This window comes from Gastrolobium bilobum, unplaced genomic scaffold (genome assembly GCF_033153095.1).
Source record: "Gastrolobium bilobum isolate Gb01-03AN ecotype WA unplaced genomic scaffold, APGP_CSIRO_Gbil_v1 utg6518, whole genome shotgun sequence".
NCBI lineage: Eukaryota > Viridiplantae > Streptophyta > Magnoliopsida > Fabales > Fabaceae > Gastrolobium > Gastrolobium bilobum.
Window position 1 is genome coordinate 150,064 of NW_026895694.1, and position 10,183 is coordinate 160,246.

The 10,183-nt window shown below is 38.7% G+C and overlaps 1 non-coding gene across 1 annotated transcript; it reads right to left on the reverse strand.

Annotated features, from left to right (window-relative positions):
* Positions 1-927: 927 nt before the first annotated feature.
* LOC133291695 (small nucleolar RNA R71) lies at positions 928-1,034 on the reverse strand. Its single transcript, XR_009748829.1, has one exon. It is a non-coding gene; the product is annotated as a small nucleolar RNA R71 (small nucleolar RNA).
* Between the last annotated feature and the right edge of the window lie 9,149 nt (positions 1,035-10,183).

Here is a 10,183-nt window from a genome sequence, read left to right on the forward strand (position 1 = left end):
TTTTAAGTTCTTCAAATACAATTCTCTTCATCTAAATTCTTGATTGTCCAACTAAAATGCGATTAGCGAACTAGTTCTTGAAATTTCGATCCTCGTGGGAACGATCTCGTACTCAGTACATTTCATTACTTTACGACCGATGCACTTGCCGAAGTCGTAACAAGTTTTTGGCGCCGTTGTCGGGGATTGGATCCTTCAACATTAGAAGTAACTAATTTCCTTTTAAATTGTACGTTTTAATTTTCTGCACCTTGAACATTCTTCAAAAACAAATTCTGCATCAATTTTCTGCATATTTTAATTTTCTGCATTCTTTGTTTTTTTTTTTGTTTTTTTCTGTTTTCTGTTTTGCATTTTCTATTTTTTCTGCACATCTTTTCAATCTTAGTTTATGCGAGGTACTCTTAACCCGCGAATCTTACAGTTTGATTATGAGATAGAAAGGACATAAAGGAAACTCAGAAAAAACGCAAAAAAGAAAGAAAAGCAAAAGAAGAGAAAGAAGCATCAAGTTCGACGGAACCAAAGGAGGAACCGATGGTAGAAAACAATCAACTCGCTCCAAGGACCTTGGGGGATTATATGACTCCAGCCCGAGTTCCACATACGACGAGCATTGTTAGACCAACCATAGAAGCTAACAACTTCGAGCTAAAGCCGGCGCTGCTACAACTGATTCAAAAAGATCAGTTTGCTGGAGGAAGCACAGAGAACCCCTATAGTCATCTTGATGATTTCCTATTTTACTGTGATACATTAAAAGCGAATGGAGTTTCTCGTGACGCTATCTTGCTCAGACTATTTCCATGCTCACTGAAGGATGATGCAAGAGCTTGGCTGCAGTCTCATCCTGAAGGAAGCATAACCAGTTGGGATGACTTAGCAAGAAAATTCTTGGCCAGATTTTTCTTAGCTTCAAAGATGGCAAGACACAAAGCAGAAATCACCTCTTTTGAACAAAAAGAAAGCGAATCTCTGTACGAGGCTTGGGAGCGATTTAAGGGATTACTCAGGAAGTGTCCTCAACATGGAATAGGAGCATAGGAGAAAGCAAGAATCTTTTTCCAAGGGATGACGCCCAACACAAGAACACTGGTAAATGATGCTGCAGGAGGCTTCCTGAAGACAAAAACTCCAGAGGAAGCGCTAGAATTGTTGGAATCCTTAGCTTCTCAAGAATTTGACAATGCCTCAGTTGCACAGAGAAGAGCAGGAATTACGAAGCTCGACGGCTATGATGCAATCTTAGCCCAAAATGAACAAATGTTGCAAATGCACAAGAAACAACAAGAACAATTAGATGCTGTTACTAAGCAATTTAATCTTTCTCAAATTTCTTCTGTTAGTAATTCTCAAATTAAATGTGGTATTTGTGCAGAGGCTCGTGTAACTAAAGATTGTGACTACATGAGAACAACTGAAAAGCCACCAGCGGAGGCCAATGGACTCTGGTATAATCAGAAAAATTAAAATCAACATCCAGGGTTCAGTCACAAATCCAACCATCAGCTCAATCCTCCCCTTCCAGTGCAACCACATACCCCACAACAAAGTAACACTTCTGAGTGGGAGAAAGCTTTTGCACAGCTATGCAAGACCACTTCTGATTATATTTAAGGTGCAAATGCTTTCAAAGAAGACACATCTGCTTTCATGCAAGAGACTAGATCAGCACACCGGAATCAAGAAGCTTCCATAAGAAATCTGGAAATTCAGATTGGCTAGTTGTCAAAGCAATTTTCTAAGAGAGCTCAGGGTACTTTTCCAAGCAACACAGTTATCAATCCTAGGGAGCATTGAAATGCTATCACCACTAGGAGTGGGACAGTGATTCAGCCTATAGAGGAGCATGCCGAAGAAAAGAAGAAGGATGGAGAAGCATCAGTTGAAGAAGAGAAGGAAGAAAAGGAAAAGGATACAATTGAAGTTGACAAAAGCAATCCTGAAAAAGCCGAAAAGAAACTATTCAAGAGGGAGAAGAAGAAAGCTCTAGAAAGACAGAAAAAGCCATTGGATCTCTCCCCATATGCTCAAATCCCATATCCTCAGAGATTAAAGAAAGATATTCAGAAGCAGCAGTATTCAAAGTTTTTAGACATATTCAGGAGGTTGCAGATCAACATTCCTTTTGCTGAAGCTTTAGAGAACATGCCCAACTATGCAAGGTTCATGAAGGATCTATTATCAAGAAAGCGTAAGTTGCAGGAATGTGAGACGGTGAATCTAACGGAGGAATGTAATGCTATCATCCAAAAGAAGTTACCTACCAAAGTCAAGGATCCAGGGAGCTTCAGCATTCCATGCACTAAAGGAAAAGTGGAAGTGGACAATGTTTTATGTGATCTTGGAGCTAACATCAATGTCATGCCACTCTCCATGATGAAGAAGCTGGGGACTACTGAAGTGAAGCCCACAAAGACGATAATGCAACTGGCTGACCGCTCTTCAAAGCAAGCTTATGGCATCATTGAGGACATATTGGTAAAGGTAGACAAATTCATCATTCCTGTTGATTTTGTCATCCTTGACATTGAAGAAGATGCCACAATTCCTATGATTTTTGGAAGACCCTTCTTGGCGACTTCAGGAGCACTGATTGATGTACTTAAAGGTGAGTTGATCTTACGGGTAGACGGAGAGCAAGCAATTTTCAAATTCTTTGACAAAGAAGTCCCCTCATCCGTAGCTCAACCGGAAGATCAAGTATACTATATTAGTGAAAAGAAAGGTGAAGAAGAACACAATAAGGAGTCTTCTCAAGAAAGTAAGCCAAAAGTTAAGATGGAGAAGCTCAGGAGCAAGGGAAAACATATAAATACCAAATTCAAAGTTCTTGAGGCTACTCCATCTCACTTGTATGCACAAGAGCACTATGGGAGGACACACTTTCTAAATGATGGAGCTTGGTCATCACCAAGATCATGCTTTGAGCCACCATGAAAGTAGATCAGGTACGTCAGGCTCGTGACGTTAAAGGTAAGAACCCACACCGTTAATTAAGGAGGTTAATTAATTAATTATGTGAAATTAGGAAATAATTTCATAATTGACCCTAATAATTATTATGAGGCTTAGATAATTATAGTAAGTGAGTAATAATGCTGAAAGTTGCTTTTCTGATGAAAAGTGCAGATACCGGTTCTGCTACTCGGTATAAATGCGTACCGGTGAAGTATCCTAGAAAGTTACGAAAAGTGTGTATATGTCACTAGAATAATATTTAGGACTTGTAAAACGAGTTTCAAGTTAAAATAATGAGAACTGATGCCAGAACTTATACTGGCTATGGAAAAGCGTGTACCGAAAAGGTGCTGCACAAAAATAAAATAAAAATATGATAAATCTTAGAAAAAAAAGTAGGTTCAGAATCTCAAGTTTGGGATTAAAATGCTAAGCGTAGAATTTAGCGCTAATATAGTGCGATTAAGACTTAAGTGGCCTATATAAGGCCATGGCACTTGTACCTAGGTCAGATTCTTATGTATGTTGCGCCTCCTTTCTGAAGTTGGTTGCCTCCCAAGCTTGTCACCTTCTCTTCTTCTCCATTTTATGAGCATTGAGACCTTTCCATTCATTAAACATTCACCTTAGCATCTTGAGATAGGGTGAAGTGGCCTTGTGAGTGAGTGTGACTCCTTTTTCTTTGAGTGTTCTGCCTCTGTGGTTGGAGTGTGTGGGCTGACGTCCATGGCTTGAGTGGTGAAAACCATTTCCTTGTTTGTTGAAGAGCCAAGTATGGAACTTTTGAAAGAAAAAACCTTGTTGAGTGCCATTTTCGTATTCTTTGGTAGTCTGAATATTTGGAGCAGTTTGGTGAGCTCCAAGAGCACTCCCTTCTCTGTTTTGAGCCTTGTGTAAGTTGTACCACCTTTGATCTTGAGTTTAAGGGTTAAAAATGGAACCTTGATACATGTAACAAGCTAAGGATCATAACTTAAGGTTTGGTAATGTTAAACACACCTTAAATCGCATGTTTGAGCTTCTGTATGCATGAAATGAACCACCTTTGGGAAGGATATCTCGCGAAATGCAGAACTGCATTCTGTCGCAAAATATCCAAATATGATATCCGGATATTGGCAAAGAGATATCCGGATATGCCCCCGACAAATATCCGGATATTCTGGGTTTTCGTGAACAGTGAAGGTATTGTTCATACATAATGCTATTTTGGGTTTGTGGACCCATGATTGGCTACTGTGGACTTCTGTAATGATTAATATAAGTCAGAATCTAAGTGATTAAGGGCTTGTGGCTTTGTGAGAAGCCTAAAGACGTAAAACGTAAAGAAAAGGCGTTGTCTTTGTGATCTATGCTTGTTAATTAAGATTATTGATATATTGTTGGTCCGAAACAGATTGTGATTCTGCTATGTTTGGGCTTTGAGCTAGTGTGGACTCTTGGCATTGGATAGTTAGCTTGCAAGGTAAGCTTTCGTGTCCTCGATTTAGCCATTGTTGGTTCCACCATGTCCCATGGGGGGGATGGTTTATATGCATGATGTTGTTTTCATGTATTGTTTTGATAAATGCGATTGAGTTTTTATATGTGAGTGCCTTTATGATATGCATGTGGTGTTCCACCTACACGATAAGCCTGAGTATGTGGAGACATGCAAGATGGTGAGGCTGTGGGTGAGGTGAAAACGGTGTTCATTGTACTTATTGTGGGGTTGTAGACGTACGTCTTGCATTTCTCTGGCCAGTAGAATAGTTAAAACACACATGGCATGAATATCTGTTGCACTGCATAGTCTTGGAACTTATACTGTTAAATGCTTTTGAACTTATATTGCACGTGTAAGTGAGCTTGGGGTGGAAGATCCTTGAGGACCCCTTGTCTTACTGAGATTTTTTTTTAGAGATCTCACCCCACGTTTGGGGCACATATTTCAGGTTCAGGTAATGCGGGGATTGAGACCTCAAATGGCAGGAGGCCAGAGCTTAGCTGATTATATGTTGTTATGCTACTTATGTTGGATGCTGGATATTGACTGTTGCCTTTTTTATGTTTTTAACTTAATGATGATATTGTTGAGACTGCTGTGGGGCTTTGTTGCCTTATTTGGTGAGCATGGGGATTGTCCATGCCATATTGACTTGACTTTACGTTTAGTTGTTTCTAGTTGTAATTAATAATGTATCAGGATATTGTCCGGACTACGTGTTGTAGATCCGTGACTTAGATACTCACATCTATGTTATGAGGTATTTCAGTTAGCTGTCTTTTGCAATTTACATACAGGCGATGTTTTATGAAATGAATTACGTAATTCAACTTGGCTAATGATAACGACGTCATAATTGAAAAGAAAAAGATATTCCGTATTTTTAAATTAAGCGTGGCTTAATACGATGATATGTTAACAAACCGGATATATACGGGGTATTACATTAAACAAGCGCTAATGGGTAGGCAAACCCACACTTTACTGTTTCATTTTAATTTCACTGTTTTAGTTATTTTTACTTTGAATTAAATAAAGAGAAAAATACAAAAATATAGGACAAGGTGTTGAGACTAATGGCTATCATTGAGTGAATTTTACAGGTGAAGAAAAGGGAACAAACAACAAGAGAACAACTAGTTGTTTTTTATTTTTCACGCGATTTCTTTGTTGATTTAAATATGTTGCTGAGGACAGCAACATTTGAATATGGGAATGGGGAACGCACGATTCATCTAAGAACAATTGAGTAAGTCGGAGGAACTTCATGAGCACACACAGAATATCCGGCTAAAACAAGGAACTATCTCAAATCCTTTCTCCTTTGCTTTAGCTTAATTCTTTTTGAATTGATTTTTTTTTATTTAGTTTGTTTTGAAAACCCCAAGCCACTGTTTTTTGCGAAAATTCTGAAATTTTTTAAAGTTTTGTCAGTGTTTTTATTTGAAAAAAAATGGCGGGAATTTTAAATTAGTAATTGATTCAGAGCATGTTGATGCACTTATACATTTATTTTGTTAATGAGCATCATTGCAATAAGTGACATGATTCATTGAATATATTGATTGGTATTGAAGTTACTTGAGATACAGAACAAGATAATTATTGTGCATTCATAGCTGTGAGGTTTGGAGCCTATACAAAAAAATTTTATTGAGTGTGCATTCCACTGTTGAGATACTCTAGAACTTGCTTTGTTTCTTGATTGAAATGGTCTGTGATATCTTTTGTAGAGATGATAGATGCATGTTCTTTCTGTAACAGCCCGTTACGTACCGGTATTGTTAACATTAATTATGATATTAAGCGCAGTTACAATCACAGCAGTTCATTTAAAAAAACGAGAATAAATTTTTTCCGACTATTACGCGAGCATTTAAATCATAAAAAGCGTAATAATTAAAAGCTGTGACCGTAACCGTAAACTCTTGCGGAAGACTTATTTCAACTATTTTTATAACTTACATAATTTATTATGAGTTACTAAGGAGTTCCCATAAACTCACTTAGCCAATTTCCAACTTTACGTTTTATACCAATTCGAACATGTTACACTCTAAGTTTTTCTGCGACCAAACCGATCGCAACCAACCCTACTTCTCAGATTATATCTTTGTGTTACTTAATTCCCTTTTTAACAAGCTAAAATACGCTCAATTCGGAGCTCATTTGCTCCGGTTATCGCCGTTTGAAGTTGGATAAGCGATTAGCCCAAACAACCCCAAAAACAGCTCCAAACCACTCACATTGCTCGAATTACTGCACTCAATCCACTCAACCATTTGCCCTGAAATTTTTATCCTACAAACTAGGCATCTCAAACTTCGTTTTGATATATCACACGCTCAATTTGACTGAGAAACGAAGCGGGAATTAATTTCCCAAATCTGGTCCAGAATCTGCCTCAGGTGCAGGGGCACATGGGCAGTCCGTGTTTCTCTATTTTTTTCAGGCCGAAGATCAACCCAGATTTTCCTCAAATTTTGACACAAGGTAGAGGACATCTCAACCTTCAAAATGGCGTATGGCACGTCCCTAGGGGACTTCTATGGAGGGAGATATGCTCTCCCGAAGTTTTCCTAAAATCTGCCAATTCTACAGAAAATTCGCCAGAGTTTTCTTTGTTTTTCCAATAATCCCAAATTTGTAAAAGATCATTTAAACCTCAAATGTACCTAATAAACACATGATAATACAGTAATAATCCAATGGGTGGCACACACAAGGACCAACAACGCCTTGGGGCACTTACAACCCAATCCAGTTTATAGTTATTAAACATAGAGTCCATATTAATCATTCTTAAGTAGTTGCAATCACTAACACCTTTTTCATGCATATTTCCATCATACATATTATCATAACCTAAAATAGGCCTAAGGCCCTTCCATCATAATTAGACATGCATCAATACTATTACAATATGGCTTTACAAATTACAACTTGAAACTAAAACTTAATTACATTCTTCTAAAATTTCAACTTAATTTAAAAGACAACATAATCAAATACATCACTACTAGACTTAGGCAAAATGGCATGAACAAGATGCTAATGAAGCTACTAATAAATACAAATGACATGTTCATGCCCTAAGTCTAGCCTAGGCCACACGGCCAACAAAATGCAAAATAAGTAACGCTCCATCGCTCACTCTGCGGGCCTCTTGCCCGAGGCTCCTGCTCCACTGCTACCTCCTGAAATAAATGCCCCGAGACGGGGTGAGATATACGAATATATCTCAGTAACCAAGAGGTTCTGGAGAAAACTCCACCCAATGGTTCACTTCGATGCATATCAATAGAATACAACAACCACTTTGAAAACGGGATATAGCAAGGGATTTAGAGAATGGGGAATATAAAGAAAACAAAATACGACGATACGGGATGGTAACCCCAATTCCACGTACGCCCTCGGCATATATAAGCCTATGGGTATCATCCAAGGTGTGTTCACAGAAACCACAACCATGATGCCCAAACCAACCAAAACGCCAAAGACATTCCTAGTGTGCTCCTACCCGGATCACACACCATGACCGCAGTCAACTGGAACTCCCTCCTGGAGACCTATCCAGCGGAAGTCCGAAAATGCCCGAAGGCTAATAAAACTGTCTACTGGCCAGAGACTCGGTACCGCAGTACCCATAGCAATAATGCATGCATGCTCATGTGTTCTATACTATTCATACACACTTCCTACCGTTGCCATCAACTGGCAAGGTGGAACAGAAAAGGGGAACAAGCCCCAGTACCAAGAGGTTACCTTAATTCGTGTTTCCACAAGCTTCGCAGCAGCTTATCCCTCAACTCGGTACACAGCGGAATGCCTACACAGAGGACATTCCCAATCACTCTTAGATCAACCAATACATGTTAATTTATAATTACACATGCAATGAACCAATTTCTTACCTCAATCCACTTGGTCCCGGACCAAGGGCAATTCACTGATTCAAGATTCGGGATTCAGGTCGACGTACGGCAACCTATACAATAACGTACATCCATCAGTACTCGTCAAATAGTATCAAAACACAAAAACACAAAAATCATCCCCATCCTCCCTTGATGGTTCGGCCATTGTAGTGTAAATGTGAGATTTATTTTTCTAAATTTTCTTTCTCATTTTGTTACGTCTCATTAGGTTGTCAATAGGCCGGTTCAAGTGCCGGTTCGTCATTTTCGCGTCGAATTACATCAAAACGCGAAAATCGCCAAATCATCCCTTTTCCCCTTGGAGGTTCGGCCATGTAGGTGTAAATTTGAGATTTATTTTCCTAAATTTTCTTTCTCATTTTATAACACTCCCTTAGGTTGTTTAGAGGCTAGTTCAATCGTCGTTTTTCCGTTTTCCGACATTTACGCATCGTTTTGCGAAATATTTCATTCTGGGCTCATTTAGGTCTCTAACACAATTCATTTTTTTCCATTGATTCAAACACTCTCCAAGCACAACACAACCCATCTAAGCACCATATAACTACACAAATCATCATCCAAATCATTTTTCAACATCAATTCCTCAATCTTTCCTCAAAGAATCGAATTTTACCCTATGGCATTCCAAGGAATTTCCATACAACTTTAATCATTCCACACCTCATACAATCCTATTATATCAACATACAATCATACAACAACTCATCAATCCAATCCTAACACATTTTCAAAACTCAAAGTCATGACAACCTCAAAATTTTCTAAGTTAAAAATTCACATTTTTCATCAATAATTTTTATTGCATTTATGGCTACTACACATCATTCTAAGACACATTCATGTACAAACATTTTCCAATTGAGCTCTCTAAACACATCAATCCAACAAGCCCTCTTTAGGGTTCATAAATTCAACCACAAAATCAAACCATTGGAACACAAGGAAACTCACCCAAAAGCTTGGCACAAGGCTCCTCCTAAACATACTCCACCATTGGAGCATCAATCAACACCATTTTCACAAATCTAAAGGAAGGGGCCGCAGCTTTGGGGAGGGTTTTTCTCAAAATCTAGTGGCTTTCAAGGCTTGGGAGTACCACCAATGGATTTAGAAGGCCATTTCCATCAAATTTCAAGACAAGAATCAATGGATTTGGTGAAGAAATGGCTAAGTTATGGTGAAATGAAATCTTGGAGGGGAAGGGCTATGGTGGCTGCGGGTTTGAGCAAGAAGAGGGAGGAAAGTGATGCATGAATAGTGCCAAGCACATGTGGCTTAAGTCACTTAAGTGGGGTGGGTCCCACCGCCACCTCACGCGATTTAAAACTAATCCGAATTTTCCTCCGATTCCACTAAACGTCCGTAAATTCACAACCTATTTAGAAACTCAAATTTTTAACATTAACTATTCCCCTTTAATTAGTCTTGATCAGATGAATTAAGAGTCCTCCATTCGTTCGGAGAAAACACTGTTTTAAGCTATTATGCGCGCCATTGGCACGCTTCCCCAAACTGTCTTAATTTCATCGAATATTATAAGAAATCATATTTCCTAACTCATTAGACCACTTTTAACTCATATTTGAAACCTAGAGCTCAAAACTCAATCGGCACGTTTTACGGTGCAATCGTACCGCGGTATTTTTACCCGCGAAAACACTATTCACTGATTTTTCTGAAACTTGCCTGTCCACTCAATTTTTCGTTCTGAACCCATTTCCAGGGTTATTTTTACCATCTGAGACCTTCTACTCAATTTTTATCTTCCTAGGGTTGCGTGTTGGCTAATTAC